Source organism: Amblyomma americanum, chromosome 9 (assembly GCF_052857255.1).
Source record: "Amblyomma americanum isolate KBUSLIRL-KWMA chromosome 9, ASM5285725v1, whole genome shotgun sequence".
Lineage (NCBI taxonomy): Eukaryota > Metazoa > Arthropoda > Arachnida > Ixodida > Ixodidae > Amblyomma > Amblyomma americanum.
In genome coordinates, this window is record NC_135505.1 from 125,345,205 (window position 1) to 125,362,524 (window position 17,320).

Below are 17,320 nucleotides of genomic sequence, written 5' to 3' on the forward strand. Positions count from 1 at the left end.
GTTGCAACTCTCTCTCGCGCGAACTGCGCCATTTCCAGAGCCTGAAAGACTTCGATTGGCCATTAAGCTTTCTCTTCACGTAGCGCTTCGTTTGATTTATACCTCAATATTGGACGTTACACGAAGGACCATCGCCGTGCTTTGATTTACTCGTGGGGTGCAGGGTACCACATAAAAGGTCAAAGATGCTGTTCAACATGGCTTAACCCCTGCGGGTGATGAAGAATCCAGTAGACGTCCGGTAGGCTAAAGGGGCCAGATTTAACCCGAGTGCGCCATAACGGTTGCTAGTATTATATAAAAACTGTCATTACAACTTGATGATGATGGATTTTCATGGCTCAAGGGCCTCTGTGGTCAGAGTGCGTCATGACACAAGATATTTTTATTCGACTAAAGGTGGGGTGAAAGACCCATTTTTCAAGCGTTTCACCGTAAATAAGGAGAGCACCAGACCAGGGGAAAACTTCTACCCATTGTATCACCGGTGGGTACCCTGCGACACTGGGGATCGAACCCCGCCCCTCCCGCATGCGAGGCGGATGCTCATACCACTGGGCCACAGGTGTGGTCTGTCATTACAACATACCGAATGCCAAAGAGATACATGCATGCACCCTCATAAAACCGCGCACATCCGTATTGCGCTCTGAAAAATGCAGAAACTAAACATATATATTGAATACGAATGGCAGCGTCCCGTTAAAAGGCGCCTCGATCAATAATAGCGATCAATAATAGCGCCATGTGGCGCTATTAGAGACCAAGAAGCGCGCCTATAGAGGGCCGAAATACTGGCTAGGATGCGACTCGATACTAAAATTTTATTCGGCCTCTTTTGTTTTGAGGAGCAGCTGAAAGGAGGGGGAGTTAGTATTCTTTCGCTGCCTATTTGCTCCATGTCTTGTTCGCCTTTCCCCCCTTCCTTATTCCTCCAACTCATAATCGGCCCTTATACGGCAATGATTCCGTAACGATAATATAAGAGACAAACACAGATTTCCTCATAATGTACTGCAATGATGCTCACTAAAGAGGATTTGCTGGGTTCGTTCATAATCGTGTCAAAGAAGCACACAGAAGCCCAGAAAAAAAAGAAAACACAAGTAGGAAGGAACTACCGCTAGAGCTTGTCTGCGTACACCCTGCGTGCGTTGGCCTTCGCAGGGCCTTTCTGACCTTGTACAAGCACGGCCAAAATTACCTAGATACCTATCGGCGCGTTCGTTAGTTCAGTTCGGAAGGGATGTCGCCTCCTGATACACAAGACAGTATAGCTTACGGGATCACGCACATTCCGATACACCACAACAATACTTGCGCCAGAATGGATGAGAATTACTTTAATACGGCGCTGCCACTTCCCGAACTGTAGATCATTTCCGGCGTGTCGCCTCCCGCGGGAACTGAGAATGGGTTTCGCCGCGTTTCTGCGCTCCTTCATTTTTTTTTTAATTGGTTTTGGGGGAAAGGAAATGGCGCAGTATCTGTCTCATATATCGTTGGACACCTGAACCGCGCCGTAAAGGAAGGGATAAAGGAGGGAGTGAAAGAAGAAAGGAAGAAGGAGGTGCCGTAGTGGAGGACTCCGGAATAATTTCGACCACCTGGAGATCTTTAACGTGCACTGACATCGCACAGCATACGGGAGCCTTAGCGTTTTTCCTCCATAAAAACGCAGCCGCCGCGGTCGGGTTCGAACCCGGGAACTCCGGATCAGTAGTCGAGCGCCCTAACCACTGAGCCACCGCGGCGGGGCTGTGTTGTGTTTGGTGCAGCGTAAACAACTCGAGACCGACACAGGGCTACAAGTTGGTTAAAGTGGGGCGCTAACTCGAAATTTAATATCAGTTCGAGGTTTACAAGACCTTTTGCCTTCTATGTGTCCTTTTTTATTTCTAAGCTTTCTCGTCATGGTTCTGTACCCCACACTTTCGGCAGTGCGCCAGTTTTCGTGCTCTGGCTGCAAAGCTCCCTATGTAAAGCTAGCTGTAGTGCTAAACCTTTTTAAAATGCGTTTTTGCCTTTATTAACACATATCGGCAGACTGATGAGGAGTAAGACTAAATTAACAATAAAGTACACGTTTTCTTGCAGCTTAGACTTAACAAACTCTTTAAAAGATTGTCTTCGAGTGTACATGCCAAAGATCAAGAAAGAAAAAAGTTAGTCCTCTGTCACATACCACGTCGATGGCATGTGGCAAAATATTAAGCTAACTGGCACATCACTTTTAATATTGGGCAACTGCGGAATATGGTCAGGCACATTTATGGGCATGCTGGCGGGAACTGCCTAGTTTTATGATGCGTAGGAAAATTGGGCTTGTATTGTGCCATGCAAGCATCGAATACTGAAGGCTCTCATGAAAGACCAAAGGGGTGTGGGTTTTGAAAATAAATAGAACTACAAGGCTACGAGGAGAAATCTGCAAATATATTGATATTTATGTTGAAATAATCAGTTCATAAACAATTTCTCGCTGAAAGAATAAGCTTCTACAGAATTTCTGGTCATGTGTGCAACTCAGGAAATAATATCGGAATTTTCAGGTCTTCTGGAAAACAAAATTGTTAGTGGGGTGTTGGGCGCATAAACTTGAAGTTTAAAGCGTAAGCGAGATGTATGCTTCGAAATCAATGTGTGCGGAGGAGCACCAACGTCGACCACCTGGAGTCGGGTTTGAACGCCATTGTTCGCAAAGCATCCATCAATGGTTTTATTCCCGCATATTCACAGATAAACTAGTGCATGAATATGCGTTGAACAAACTTAGAGGTACCGAGTTTTGAAAAACATGGCACACACAAGCGTTGGTAATACAGATGTACACAAGGCAGACATTTTTTCGGGCCGACTGTCCGAAGTATAGAAAACGCCGCTGAAGTCCTTAACCAAAAATACTTCTCAGTAGGATTCGCAGTTGCGGTGTCACATTGAAATACAGGTTCTACGTAAAGGTTACCTGCATGAGCACTAAGCGCATATAATGATATTGATACATGTGTACTCACACCGTGTTACTGGGCGTTCACAGGCCTCAATTTTCTCGGTCATACTGTTCACAGTTTGCGTAAGTAATCTTAGAGCGAAAGTTCTCTTCGCGCTATAACTCCCAAGGCGAATTTTGGTGCGCGGTTGACCTTGAGCCGGCGGAGCATAGGTGTGGCTAGTGACGTCATACCACGTGAATCGCTGTGGAGAGGCGCCAAAGCTGCGCTCGCTCGGAGCCTCAGCGCTGCTGTACCACGTGACTAGCGGGATATAAGAGCTGCTCTGCTGGGGCTCGGTCGCTCAGTCTCGCCATGGATGAGGCGCGCGCAAACCATTAGTAACCACGCTTAACAGAGCTTTCGTTCGTATCACAAGGTTTAACAAGCGCTACCTCTGCTAGTTTTTATCTTCTATTGAAAGCATTCTTACCTTTAGTGTAAGCCGACAACACCGCTGTACTCTTCGCTAGATCGAGTGTGCATAAAATGAAGGCGAAAATAAGCAAAGAAAATGCGTTTGTATGACTTACGTCCAAGTATAAACGAATCAGTGGTTCATAAAACTCAATTAATATTATATAAGAAACCCTCAGCCTTTTAAAACCTAGAGTACAGACGCGCATACAAAAAATAAAAACAAAAACAGTGCTGTATTGGCTAGACTACATTATTGCATAGCACACAGCTAGAACAAGTTGAGTCTCACTACCATTTCGACATCTCATTTGACTGAGGAATTTCATCAAAACTCTTTTACGGCTTTTACCTTTTACTCAAGGCACCTGAATGCTTTGACTGTATGGGTTTACGCATTGTTTACTCCTCCATTGTTCAGAGTAACCTAGGTTACCTTACAGAGTGCTAGGGTAATGGTTGTCCATTACTTGTAGCCTGTAATCTGTCTGCAATAACGCCCAGGCATAGCAGTTAATTTTCTGGGGAGTACTAAGTCTAGTATGCAACCACGTTGACTAGAAAACAGTAATACCATTGTATAAACGAAAAACTCTTCAAGAAATTCGCACAATTATACAAACAAATGACCAATTTAAGCTTACTTTGTTTCAAATTCTGTCACGATACGAATTAGCTGCCTCCATCTTAAATATATACAAACAATGATGGCAAAATTTAACTTGATTCTAAATCAAAATTTATTTTGACCCTAATTTGGAATTTAATGTCAATACACACAGATACAATTCGTAAGTTTAGGTATTCTGTAAAGAAGTCCGTCTTTGACAACTGTTGATTGTAATTGATAGCTGACAATAGAAAGCGTCTTGACTTTACTTTCAATTGAGGATAAAATATGAGCTTCGCAAAGAGGTTATTTGCTACAATTACACACCTTAGTGACCAAGCCCTACTAATAATGCATATCTACGTACAAAGAGAGGCATTTATCGTTTAATTATTGTGAGCCTGAAAAATTGTATAAAAGTGGTAATTTGATTTACTCTAAATGTTTCTCTTGCACTGTATCTTAGATGAGTTGTTTATGATACGTAATTTCTATTTATCATTTTGTTTCAATTTAAACAGTAATCTCATGTTATTGCTCACGCCCACTGCCACCCAGTAAGTGTTCGCCCAATAATTGCTTTGCGTTTTACACGACATGGTATAAACAAATAAAATTTGAATGTCGCGCAATAAAACTTCGTAAACTTCTTCATCAGAGCAGGAATGTCGGGAGAAAAGTAAGCAAGAAAAAACAGCCACATTCTAGTCTCTTTACTAAACGAAATCGTCCTTTAGCACGCAGTAATCTTCATTCCAGCGTTTCCGATTTGCAAGGTAGAGATTTAGTGCGCTCCATTCCGTCCGAACCTGTCCACAGTTCTATCAGCACAAAAATGCTATATAGCTCTGAAATGACCTTGAGTCAAAACATATCTAGACGTTGAGTAATATTTCTTCGCTTTTATTATGACAACCGGCAAGATTATTACGCCATCAAAAACGCCTCTTTCGAAAACACTCATTGCATGTTTTCTTCGGGATTATTTGAAAGGGCGGAACGCTGAGGTGGGTGAAATGTGTTTCACAAAAAAGAAACTTCGAAAGCAATTTCTATGTATTGCAGTGTGAATCAGCGTGGAGCAATGACTTCCTAAACGCTCTTGTTTTTTGCGTGGCTGCATTTTAAACGAGAACTGTTGGCTTTTTCTGCAGTTTTGATTTGGAGTCGCAATATAGTGTCTTACTTTTTTTCTGTCTCTTCGCACCTTTCTCATCCACTGCACTTCAGACATTCGAAAGAAATATGTTCTAGCCGAAATTGCAGTTACATACTTCCAACATGAGTTAGATAAAGCTAGCTTTTTGGAATTCTTACTGTCAGGATTTGTCTTAGTGACTACAGTTAACCCTGATTGACGAATATTTCCGCACAAAAGCAAAACTACGTTATAATTAAGATCTTAACTCCCCAAACTTGTCGGCTACTTGAGTTACTTGTACGCGTTTCGAATTTCGCTAAACAGCGATTTTAAATTTCGTCTCCACAGGAACGGCAATACCGCTGCCTAGATCGAATCCGCTATACAGGGCTCAACAGCCGAGTGCCGCAACCAACGGTTCACCGCGATGAATATAGGAATAACCATAATAACGGTTGATGAAAGGCAAATTTCCCTCTTTTTTACACTCCTTTTTTTTATAATGACATCTTTCGAATGGCTTCTTCGAAGGAACTTTTGTGCTGAAAGCAGCCCGGATAGGTCGAAGAAGGCGCAAAAACAATTACAGGAATGGTATAGTACGTTATGCCAAAACATGCATGGAAGGCATGATAGTCATGAAATGACATGTGATGACATGGTGGTGTATGAGAGTGTTTGGTACAGCATTGCAAGGAATAGTAAAGCATAGCAAGCAATTGCAAGGCATGGCAAAAATCACATGGCCTAACAAAGCATTACAGTGCATGACACTCGATGGCATAGAATGGCTTGGCGTAGCCCGGCATAGCCCCGCAAAACGAAGAATTGCAAGGCACAGCACGACACATCATGCCACAGAATGGCAGTGGACGGCACAGAATGGGAAATAAGCAACACCTGAGGCCCGCAAGGGAGTTTTTTTGTGAAACGTCTATGTGGAACGAATATTTTATTGTAGTTTGGGAGCCTCACGTCACATGCAACATCACGAAACTTATTTTACATTTTAATCACATATGTTGCCGGTGGAATACAAAGGGGCAACAGCGCAGGTATTGGTCAAAATGAATGCACATGTTTTACTTCAACGTAAGGGCAAAGCCCAAAAAACACGAGGAATCTCCTCGACGCAAGGTTTTCGCATAGGAAGGTGAGCGGGGGGAACTGCGCTTTTTGCGTTATTCAACGTTGCTATGCCTTTATCGAACACTTACGAAAAGTTCCGTCTAAATATTTTTATGCTGCATATGATGAAAGCTCCTGAGGCGAGCAGCATAAAAATATCATTTCTAGGCTCAGCGTGGCTCGACTGATATTCCGGAAAATCAAGCGGACATTGTCACCTTGTCAAAAAGAAAGAAAGAAACAACGGCGCATTCCACCACGAAGGAAGCGCAATATTTACTCCGACAATAAAAAGTGGGCAAGCGGATGGAATGACCGACCGCAAAAGCTTGTTTGCTATGTTTCGCAATGAATAAATCAGAAAAGCTTCCGGGTGGCGATGAGACTTCCGAAGGAAATTGTTTTCTTGCAGCCTTCTATGGCCGTTTTATTGTGACTCAAATTCCAAATCTATTTCAAAACATTCAGACTCAGATACAGGCTGCACGCAATATGGTGCAAATATTTGTTTAGCCGCAACTCCACCCCAGTGATTTAATATATTTCTGCTGACCGCTGCATCTCCGCAATGCAGACCACCCATGTTTATATTTGCTGCACGAAAACATACAGCATAACGAGGTCAGGCTCAGTGATGTTCGCAGACGTTTTCCTTGGCATCGCGCATGTTTTAGGCAATGGTAATAGAATCAAACAACAAACAGCAATTTCTACTTATTTTCAAGGTCAACATAGCAGTACCTTTTCAGAGTCTCCATGGAACAAAAGTGCCGTAGCAAGACCGAGGCCGCCAAAGGGCCAGAGAACAAATGACACTGTTTTGCGCCTATGAAACCTTGCTTGGGCTTTTCGCAGCAAGCGCCATTTTTTAGTCTGGCCTAGTTTTAAACTGAACGATCAACCTAGGCAAATATTTGCCTTTCCTCAGTTATGCTGTCCATGAGCTCCCAAAGCTTCGTAGTCATTTTAAGAACTCATATAGTAACATATAATTGCAAAATAACAGTTGCAATACTTTTGAGTATGTCAACCGCTTGCGCATACACACACCTGTGCGGTCTTAACCAGAACATGACTGGCGTAAGAGCTCTTTTTGATGGAATGCAATCTTTACTTTCTGTTTGTGTTTATTTCAAAATTCCCTTCTCTTCTCCACGTGAGGGAACAGCGGTTCTCGTTTAATGAACGAAGTAGCAGCCACGAGATAACAAAATTTGTTCAAAGGTTGGGACAGCGTCATTTAACCTTGAGGCCGGTAGAAGTTATCGGAGAGAACATAAGGGGGCTAGGTACTTGAAAGTTTATGTATAGACAGTGCACGAATTCATGTCCCTGTATGTGCCATGGTTTGGGCGCTTTAAGCATTATAGAAGACTCGAGTACATTCTCCTCGAGCGCCCTTGCTTTAAGAAGGGTGCTAAATAGAAGCGGAAGAGCTGGATATCTGTAGATCTTTAAGAATGATGGCTCTTGCTGGGTAGTTAGGCCAATAGAAGCCTCCGTGTAGATATCAACGGCTGCTTGTACTCAAGTGGCGTTCTTTTTAAATTAGCAAACACGCTGTCCTTTGAATGGTTTAAAAAATATTTGAGCCCAAAAAATCACTCTATTTCACATTACGTAGGTCTAGCAAGAAGAGCGAGAGTTGAAAAAGGCTAATGAGTTCAGCAGTTTTAATCCAATTTGTGCTTGGTACATTCTTATCACTCGTAAAAACTAGCTCCCCGCCCCCGCTAGTTCTCCGCGCATACGATACTATCTGCTATCTGCTAGAGCTGTCTGCAGCTGCAGATAGCTCTAACTCAGCAGGTCACAATATTCCTGATTCCAAACAGACGGCGTGATATTTGCCCTGTCTCGTATAGTACTAATAGTAAAACGTCGTTATGTGCACGAAGTAGTAATTCGAAATCGTTTAGACGGAAGGCGGGTGTAATAACGCGAGGCGAATGTAAAGAAAGACCGGTCGATAATGGCATTCCAGAAGGCAAATAAGCGTTACGTGTCGAGTATATTTACCAGTGAAACGTGCGATTTTCCGAAAAGTTAGGACGCGGATGAGAAGAGGACTCACTATACAAGCTAGTGTGTCAAGATTCCTCGTACGCAGGCCGGGATGACTGGGAGGAAAACAAATGAGCCTTCGGCATGTCCGCATTGCTAACATGTTCGACTATGCCGGTGCAAACTTTGTCACTGAAGTCACCTGTGCACAGCGCTGAATGTAATAAGTCACCATGCGCCCTGATAACTTGTTCGACGATGCCAGTATATCCTTTCTCACTTGTCCCTTACGAGCAGAGCTGAATCTAATAAGTAATCATGTGCCCTGACTTTCCTCCAGTATAACGTGTTAGCGAACTAATCGATTTGAAGAAGGAGGTTAAGTTGGGCGGTTTAGTTTAGCTGTTTCAAAGACAAGGACCAAGAAGAAAGTAATAATGAAATTGATAAGAATAAAGTCGGCCCACTAGTTTGTAACCTTCCTCTCGCCTGATCTTCAAAGCGCTTTTTACATTTTTTTTCTCAGATACTTATACCTTGAGTCGAACCGAAGACTAACAAGGTTATCGGCAATCGTTACAGAAGCCAGGAAGAGTAAACACAGTCTGCCAGCCATGGCACAAGATAGCGCATTCTTTTCAAACTTTGTACTTTGTACTTGGCATAAACGAAGTAAGACTTCGCTCAGCCTCTGTTCGCAGTAAAATAATTTGATGAAGGCGGGCACAAAAGGGAACAAAGTTAGCTGTCCTCTTTACTTTGTCCGGAAGTATTGGAACCAGACCAGCCCTGTCGGCTTAAAAAAATAGCGTGCTTGTGACTACAAAGAATCTAGGCTTCTCAGAAAGCTGAAAGTGTGTGAAGGAGTGTCCATGGCATGCGTACTAAAGGAGTGGTTATGTTTATTACGCGCTCACGTAGATCTATAAGCAAATCAGTCATCAAACTAAAGAAACAGCGCAGGAAAAAAACGAAGGACGTCCTGTCTCGTCGTCGTCATGCGTTTTTTTTTCCTGCGCTATGTTTCGTTAGTTGCGATGTCGCGTCATCAAAAAGTGTCCGCAAATTTCGTCCGCACGATTATGTCATTCTGTGGACATAAATGCGCGAAAAGTTGAGTGCATTAGGTAGTTCGTGAGTAGATCTTGAAATGAGAAAACTTTTGGCTGATGAATGCTTATTAGTTAATTAAAATGAATTATTGAAATTAGATGTGTTTGAAGCAGTATTTGTGCGACTGATTCGATGAGAAACGACACATATGTGTGAGAAGGTTTACATAGCATGCAAAATACACTTTGAAGAAATTTTAAGAGTGTAAATAAATAAATTTAAGCTAATTAATATTAAATAATATTTCGTTAGGTAATTCATGTGGTAAGGAAATCAGCAAACTGATGATGTGAACGAAGTGTCCAAGGGATAAAAAAACACCTAAATGGTCAATTACTTCATTACTTACAAAAATGGAAAAAATTACAATAAATTCATTCATTTATTTATTATACAGGTACTGCCAGCCTCATTATCAGTCCTTAGGCAGGACTGCAAAATAAGAAAAGGTAGAAAAAAGGAAAAATAAAAGTAAGTAAAATTGAAACAAAAACGCAATTGAAAGTAAGAACGAATATAAGAGAACAAAATTAAAAAATAACATTAAAAATAAAAAATAACATTAAATGTGAGGGAGAAACAGAGGAAAGGGAAAGCCTTTCGCATTTACGCTCACAAGCAGATGCAGGTACAATTCTGTAATTTCTAAAAGAAAACAGCCAAGATGCCAAGGCCCAAGCTGTGAAGGAGCCCACGGCTACTAAAATTTCAAGCCATGAAAGCTGCATACGCAAACCAAAAGCGGCAATGCCATGATGATTCTGATTCTGAGAGCATTTGAAGTCAATGATTTTACCTCGCTGGGAAACAATCCTGCGTTTTCAGCTACGCTGGGTTCTTAAGAATAGATCGCTTTCTTTGAGAATGTAAGATTTCTCACGGATAGAAAACCAGGAGCCAGCTAACAGCCCTCAACGCACGTGAAACCATGAAACATGACTTCACCTTCATTTATGCGTATGCAGCCCTTCATATCACTACTCTACTGCTTTCTGCCGGCTGCAGCGAAGACTAGAGAAAGTGGTAGTCCTACCTTGAGCGTATGTAATAAAAAAAAGGAGAGAAAGATAGATCCAATCCTCCCGCTTAAACCAGGGGCTAGGTGTTGCACTTCCCCCACACCTCTTTTACACTTTTTTACTTCTTTTCCTTCATTTGAAACACTTCCGTGCCGCCATATCCAGTTAGATCTAACATGTTTAGAGGTTGGATTTTTCAGTTTATACTGCAAACACATGTAACGAGGGTGGACAGAAAAGTTTCTTAGGTCGCTCTGTTTAAAAAAAAAAAAGGACGAGCGCTTAATTTTGTCAGAACAGCAAGACATTCAAAATGATCACTTAGAGCACCAATGCACTTTGGCCAGCTTTCCTATGAGCACTAGAAAGCAGCCTGGGAGTATTTTTCTCCAAAAGACTCACCTTAAAAATTCGTGCTTGATGTCCTTAGAAGAGTGAAGACGACGACCTCTTAGCTGAACCTTTGTCCGCTTGGGAAAAAAAGAAGTTGGTAGGCGCTAAATGCGGCACGTATGCTGGGTACGGAAATAAGAGCATGTTGTTGACAAAATAGAGAGAGAGAAACACAAGAACGGAAAGGCAGAGAAGTTAGCCAGGCGATGCGTAGTAGGATACCCTACACGTGGGGAGGGGAACAAAGAGAAAAAAGGAGAGAAAGAGCAGCAAGGAAAAGAGTTTTTCACGTGTCCATTGAACACTGTGACAAGGGGACAGACAGCGTACACTTAAAGCTTAAAGTCTATAGTCAGGAAATCAGCCTCAAATCCTTGAAGAACTTCAGGAGCGTCTTCACCGCTGTCTTTTGTGATTAAGGATTTGTGCAAGGCCCCAGAATATTGGTTTCTGTAAGAGGACGAGAGTTCAAGCGGCTTAGTGTGGCAGCCAGGAACGCACGCTCTCGTTCAAAATGGGGGACCAGAAAATCATAGCAGAAGTTAGCTTAAAGGGTGGATACACATTGCGAAATGTGGTTCTTTCTGCTTAAGGTTCAGCAGTTCGGGGAAAAACATGGTAGCTGCAGAGCGACGAAGTCTCCAGTTTCTTTCATTGTCGTCCGGCGATCATCACCCAGGACATGACTAACACATTCCACGTTTTCGTGGGTGTTTCTTATGGAATGTAGTCAGATAATTCAACGTCATCTGGGGGGCTGTTTCGCATCTGAATATCTTTGTCGCATGAAACAATGCGCATTGTTCATTTCTTTATCGCTGTGTGCTTGCCGAGATATTACAACGCGTGCGTGGTCGATTTTATTATTTTAATGGCATATTTAAAGTTAGATATTTGTCCAAACGTTTTGTCCATGATGTAAACGAAAACTACGTGCCACACACGTAGGGGTACGAAATAATCGCGAGAAGAACTGGCGATGTAACCATACGAAAGTATCTTGGTGCACAACAATGATCAAGTTGCCCCATCAATATCTTCATAAGTGCACCTCTGCGCTGTCTCTTGTTGGCACACCATAGACGAAGACCAAGATTTTTATAATGCCCTCTTGTAAGAAATGTCGGGCTCCAGATTTTGAGATTTTGTTTTTGCGGAAAATGGCAAGCATCGTTGCAATGTATGCAACGACTAGCTGGATGATAGGCATAATTTCACAATTGGTTTCAGCTGGAAGTGAACAAGAAATTAGATGCTACGGAAACCACAGGCACAATCATATAGAGGGGTCTTTGGACTACTAAACGCCGCTTTGCGTTTCGAGACACTGTTCATCCTCATATATCTTGCTGAAAATGGTGGGCTTCCCATTAACCTGAAGCATTCTCTGCCAGCGTAGCGTTCACTGCTTACTGACAGTTATCTGCCGCTTACGGTCGTTTCTTTGCTAAGTAGTTCTTTTCCCCTTATGTATGGGCACTGATAATGTTTGTAATCTCTTCTGTTGAAAGTGAAACTATAAATAAGTTAAAAGTGCCAAGTACAGAATTCCGTAAAGCTTCAGCCGAAGTTTTATCATTACCGCCAACTGGCAGTGCACGTGAAACGCCGAGCTAGCCCAGGAGTGAAATGTGAAAGAAAAAGGTTTTAAAGCTAAGCTTGCATTTACGTTGTATTAGGAGAACAGTGTCAGTAGGAAAATTCGAAAATTATGGTGCTTGTTTCTTCGCTGCATTGGAGACTGAAGTCTCCACCCAGAGCTAGCACCGCTCTGCCGCCACCTAAAATCATCCGCCTACCAACCGTCACTCGAATCCACCTCCCCACGACCACCCTTGTGCTACCTCCTGAGGCATCATCGATAACCGAACCACTGTCCCGGGATCGAACCCGACCGCGGCGGCTGCGTTTTTATGGAGGCAAAACGCTAGGGCACCCGTGTGCTGTGCGATGTCAGTGCACGTTAAAGATCCCCATGTGGTCGAAATTATTCCGGAGTCCTCCACTACGGCACCTCTTCTTCCTTTCTTCTTTCACTCCCTCCTTTATCCCTTCCCTTACGGCGCGGTTCAGGTGTCCAACGATATATGCGACAGATACTGCGCCATTTCCTTTCCCCCAAAACCAATTATTAATATTAACTCTACAAAAGCGCCACCCACCACAAACGTCCTGTACACTCATACTCTAAAGTTCTTCACCAACTGGAAGCGCATGCAGCAAGGGAACGAAAAAGCTGCGGTGAAATCGAAACCAGCGAAACAACGAGAAAGCCAGTTATAATCAAGAAGCAGCGCCCACCAGCAATTTCCCACCTCTCAACCCTAGCTAGGAAGCTGCCCATCCATCCATCACCACCCTCTGCCCATCTCCGCACTCTATAACCGCCACCGGCTCACCCCCTTTTGCCGCTTGTCATCAGCCATGAAAATTTTGCGGCGTGCTTGAGACCTCGGCTCGACCTAATAGCATACATTATAGCAAACTGATCATCGTAATCGTCCGGGATAAATTGGTCTCTCTCTGAAATACAGCATCGTTTTCATAAATGCCCCGCCGATTTTTTTATCTTCTGACCCGATCATTCAATTCCGAAACCATTACTTTGACAGCTGTAGTTGTCGGGGTGAAGTCCCAATGTGGTGGTGATAGTGCTGGGGTTTATGGGTAGGCGCAATTAGCCTTAGATTTGTAAGTCGCGAAATGCGCTGTTTCCACTAGGCCGGATTCTTCTGAAAACGTTAATACTGTTTCGGCACTGTTCGCCGTTGAGCTGCTGAGATTTCCGTGAGAGACATAGACCTCATACACATAGTTCGTGAGAGACATAAGCATCCCCGCTACTCTATTTATGCTATAAAGAGTGTCTAGACTTTACAAACAGAAGTCTATTAACCCCAAGCATCGCTTCACGTCGGAAACCGAGCGATATTAGAATACTCACACATTTCATCCAATCATTCAGCGGTTTTTTTGCTGAGTACTCACGATGATCGAATTCAAACTAGAGGCCTAAGTTTCGGCTACGCGAAGTGAGCCTAATTTTTCCGATTCAAACGGAAAGCAAGCTCTGACTTTCATATCGCCGTGTATTTCTCTTTCTTTCCTATAAGACTAATTTAATATTAGTTTACGTGTCCGCGTAGTTTATTATTAACAATACGAGGGGCTGGACCACCGCAGAGGTTTGGTGTAAACACGTGTTCTTTCAAGGAAAACGCACAAATACTTCATCCCACTTGTGCCTCGGTGATCTTGTTTTCACTCCTTTTTCTGTCCATGAGAGAAGTTTCCTTAACGCCGAGGCTTGAATACAAGATACTTGGAGGGCAGCCATCCTAGCGTTTCTTGCTTACTACCCAAGAAACAACTTTAACATTGCTGCCTTCAGGAGAGAAAGACCGGGCGATGAAGCTGCAAATAATTCTCAGGTTTACAACTTAAAGGGCAATACTACTGGACACTACTAAAAAAGCGCGCCTTTAGGCGCAGATAGCAGCATTTCGTTGTCCTGCCTATTGGAATAACAAACTAGGCCGTATACAATTCGTCACAGCAAAACGAACTCAAGGCATGTATCGGCGGACAGAACGATGCGTGAACTGAATTTATGTTTACACATATCAAGGAACTGAGAAAAAAAAATGCCTGAGCAGGCACCTTTCGTAATATGTCGCACGTTCTGAGAAGGAAACAGAGATTTGGAAGAATGGTTGAAAAAAAAAAAGATTGTATGCGGGTCGCCGCAGGTACTGTGCTATAGACGGTTGGCCACAACCGTGGAACTGTCAGCCGTCAGAAGCTTGTGTGAGTTGGCAGTCCGTTGAGCGCAAACAACGCGAACTGAATTTCTGCTGAAACATAGAGCAACTGAAAAAATTCCGCGGCAAGCAGCTTTCGTAATGTGTTCCAGGTTCTGAGAAAGAAACAGATCTTTGGAAGAGTGGTTAAAAAAAAAGAACACTGTATGCGGGTCACTGCAGGTATCGTGCTTAGACGCCGTCTACCATCAGAAGGAAGACACGCATGGACAAGTTCGGCTCAAAATCAGCGCTCGCCTTTGTATGCGTTTCTTTGTCGCAGTCTGAGTTTCCGCTGTTTCTACTCATTGTTGGCGGTGTAGTTCAGATATTCGCCTTTGGTTTTTGAAGATTTTTCAAGATTTAAAAAACACAATCGGTGTGCAAGAAAATGAGATTAGATTGCTCAGAAAGAAGGTGCAAGAACTGGAGGAAAGAGATAAAAACAACCTAGCAGCTCAGGTGCAACTTCGACGAGAAGTAAATGATCTTGAGTTTAGAAATAGGCAGCATAATTTGGAAGTTCATAGTGTTCCTTTTCTGAAAGATGAAAACTTGCTCACGATATTGAATGAGGTTGCATATAAGCTCAAGGCGCCTCATCTCGTTGAGCAGGACATTGTCTCGGCACAAAGGCTGCCCGCACAGAAAGATAAGATACCCGGCATAATCGTGCGCTTCACAAGGCAGGCGATGAGGGAATTGTGGTTGAGTAAGAAGAACAACAAAAAAAGTGATCCAAACATCTTCATCCAAGAAAACTTAACCAGACACAACCGAGAACTGCTGCTGGCAACAAAAAATTGGACGAAAGAGGCCAAGTTCAAATATGTATGGTATACCAATTGGGAAGGTTCTTGTGCGAATGACGGATGCGGCAAACGCCAAGCATATTAAATGCCTCGAGGACCTTGATCGCCTTCAGCCACAGCGAAGTGTGTACTGAGTGCTATACTTAAGGGAAGAGGGCAAAGATGTATGAGAACACCTTTTACTCACCAGATGAGCTGAACATTACGGTATCTAATTTTAGGTCTTCCGTAATAAAATGTGTACACTTGAAAGCAAGATCTGTCCGCAACAAAATATTTTCTTTAGAAGAATTCTTCAGTAAATTTTCTTTTAGCTTTTCTGTTGTTATGTTCAGCGAAACTTGGAGCGCGAACGAGAGTGACGTTTTCAGAATGAAAGGCTACAATACGTACTACATAACCACCCTTGTGGTCGCGGAGGTGGCACTTGAATTCTCACTTTGGAACAAATGGACTGTGAACTGCTTGATTCATTTAGCATCGTGACTCCAGAATATGAAGTGTTAACTTTAATTGCAGATAAGTAAATATATTCGGTTTGTTATCGGCCTCCAAATAGGCATATTTCAACATTTTTTTAAATTTTTATGAAGGCTTTCTTTCATTTGTTATAGAAAACATGTATAGTTTGACCGCCGCAAGCGATTATAATAAAGATACGGGTGTTAACACACTCACTGGCACAAATTTTAACAACCTTCTCTCGTCATTTGGATTTGACAACGTTATTAAAGAACCAACCAGAATTACAACTGATTGTGAGTCAGCACTAGACATCTTCATAACAAACCTTTCATCACAAGATATAATAGCTGGTGCCCTATCATGTTCTATTTGTGATCATCTTCACGTGTTTCTTTGTCTACAAGTTGCCCGCACTCTAAACTGTTCGTCTGCTTACAGTCTTTACCAGTCAGTAAGCGATACGGCTCTCAACGCGTTTAGGAATGAGCTGCTTCAAATAGACTGGCGTGAAGTCTTGAATATACATGACGCTAACAATGCCTACAATGTTTTTTAGATACCTTCAAAAGATTGTACAATGCGCATTTTCCTATTAAGAGACGCAAAAAGAGCAGAAAAATTCGAAAGCCATGGGTCACAAATGAACTGTATTAACAAATGAGAGCTAAAGATAAGCTCTACAGACAGTTCTTAAACACCCGCAATCCTGATGATTTGGCCGTCTTTAAACGGTATCGGAACCAACAAACGAAACAACTGCGTACTGCACGTAAAGATTACTTCTCACGCTTTTTGTACGACAAAAATGTGCCGAGTGAGTGGCTGTGGGACAAATTAAACACGCTATTGCGTCGCTATAACCAACGTACCTGCATTTCTAAACTAACGATTGATGGCAAAGTTTTGCACGAAGCGGAACTGGCTGATGCATTCAATATTTTTTTTACAAATACTAGTACGTCAGAAAGCTCCTTAAATGCATGTCAATATATCAGCACGCGGAATGCAAGATCAATATTTCTACAGCCAGTGAAAATACAGGAAACAATTTCAACAATAAAAAAATTAAAGAACAGCAGCAGTAGGGATATCGAAGAAATTCAAATAAAACCAGTAAAGTATGTCGCAGATGTCATTGCACCAGGTTTAACGCATATTTTTAATAAATTTCTGACGACATCGACATTTCCAGTGCAAATGCAAAACACAAATGTAGTAGTGCTTTTTAAGAAGGGAAGCCGAAATGAATTGGGCAATTACCGTCCGGTGTCTATCTTACCTATATTTTCTAAGCCCCTTGAAAAAATATTACACTATAGGCTTGTAAATTTTGTTCATGACTGTGAAATAATTACGAAACACCAGTTTGGGTTTAGGAGGAATATGTCTACAGAATTAGCTCTGCTTCACCAGAAAGAGTATATTTTA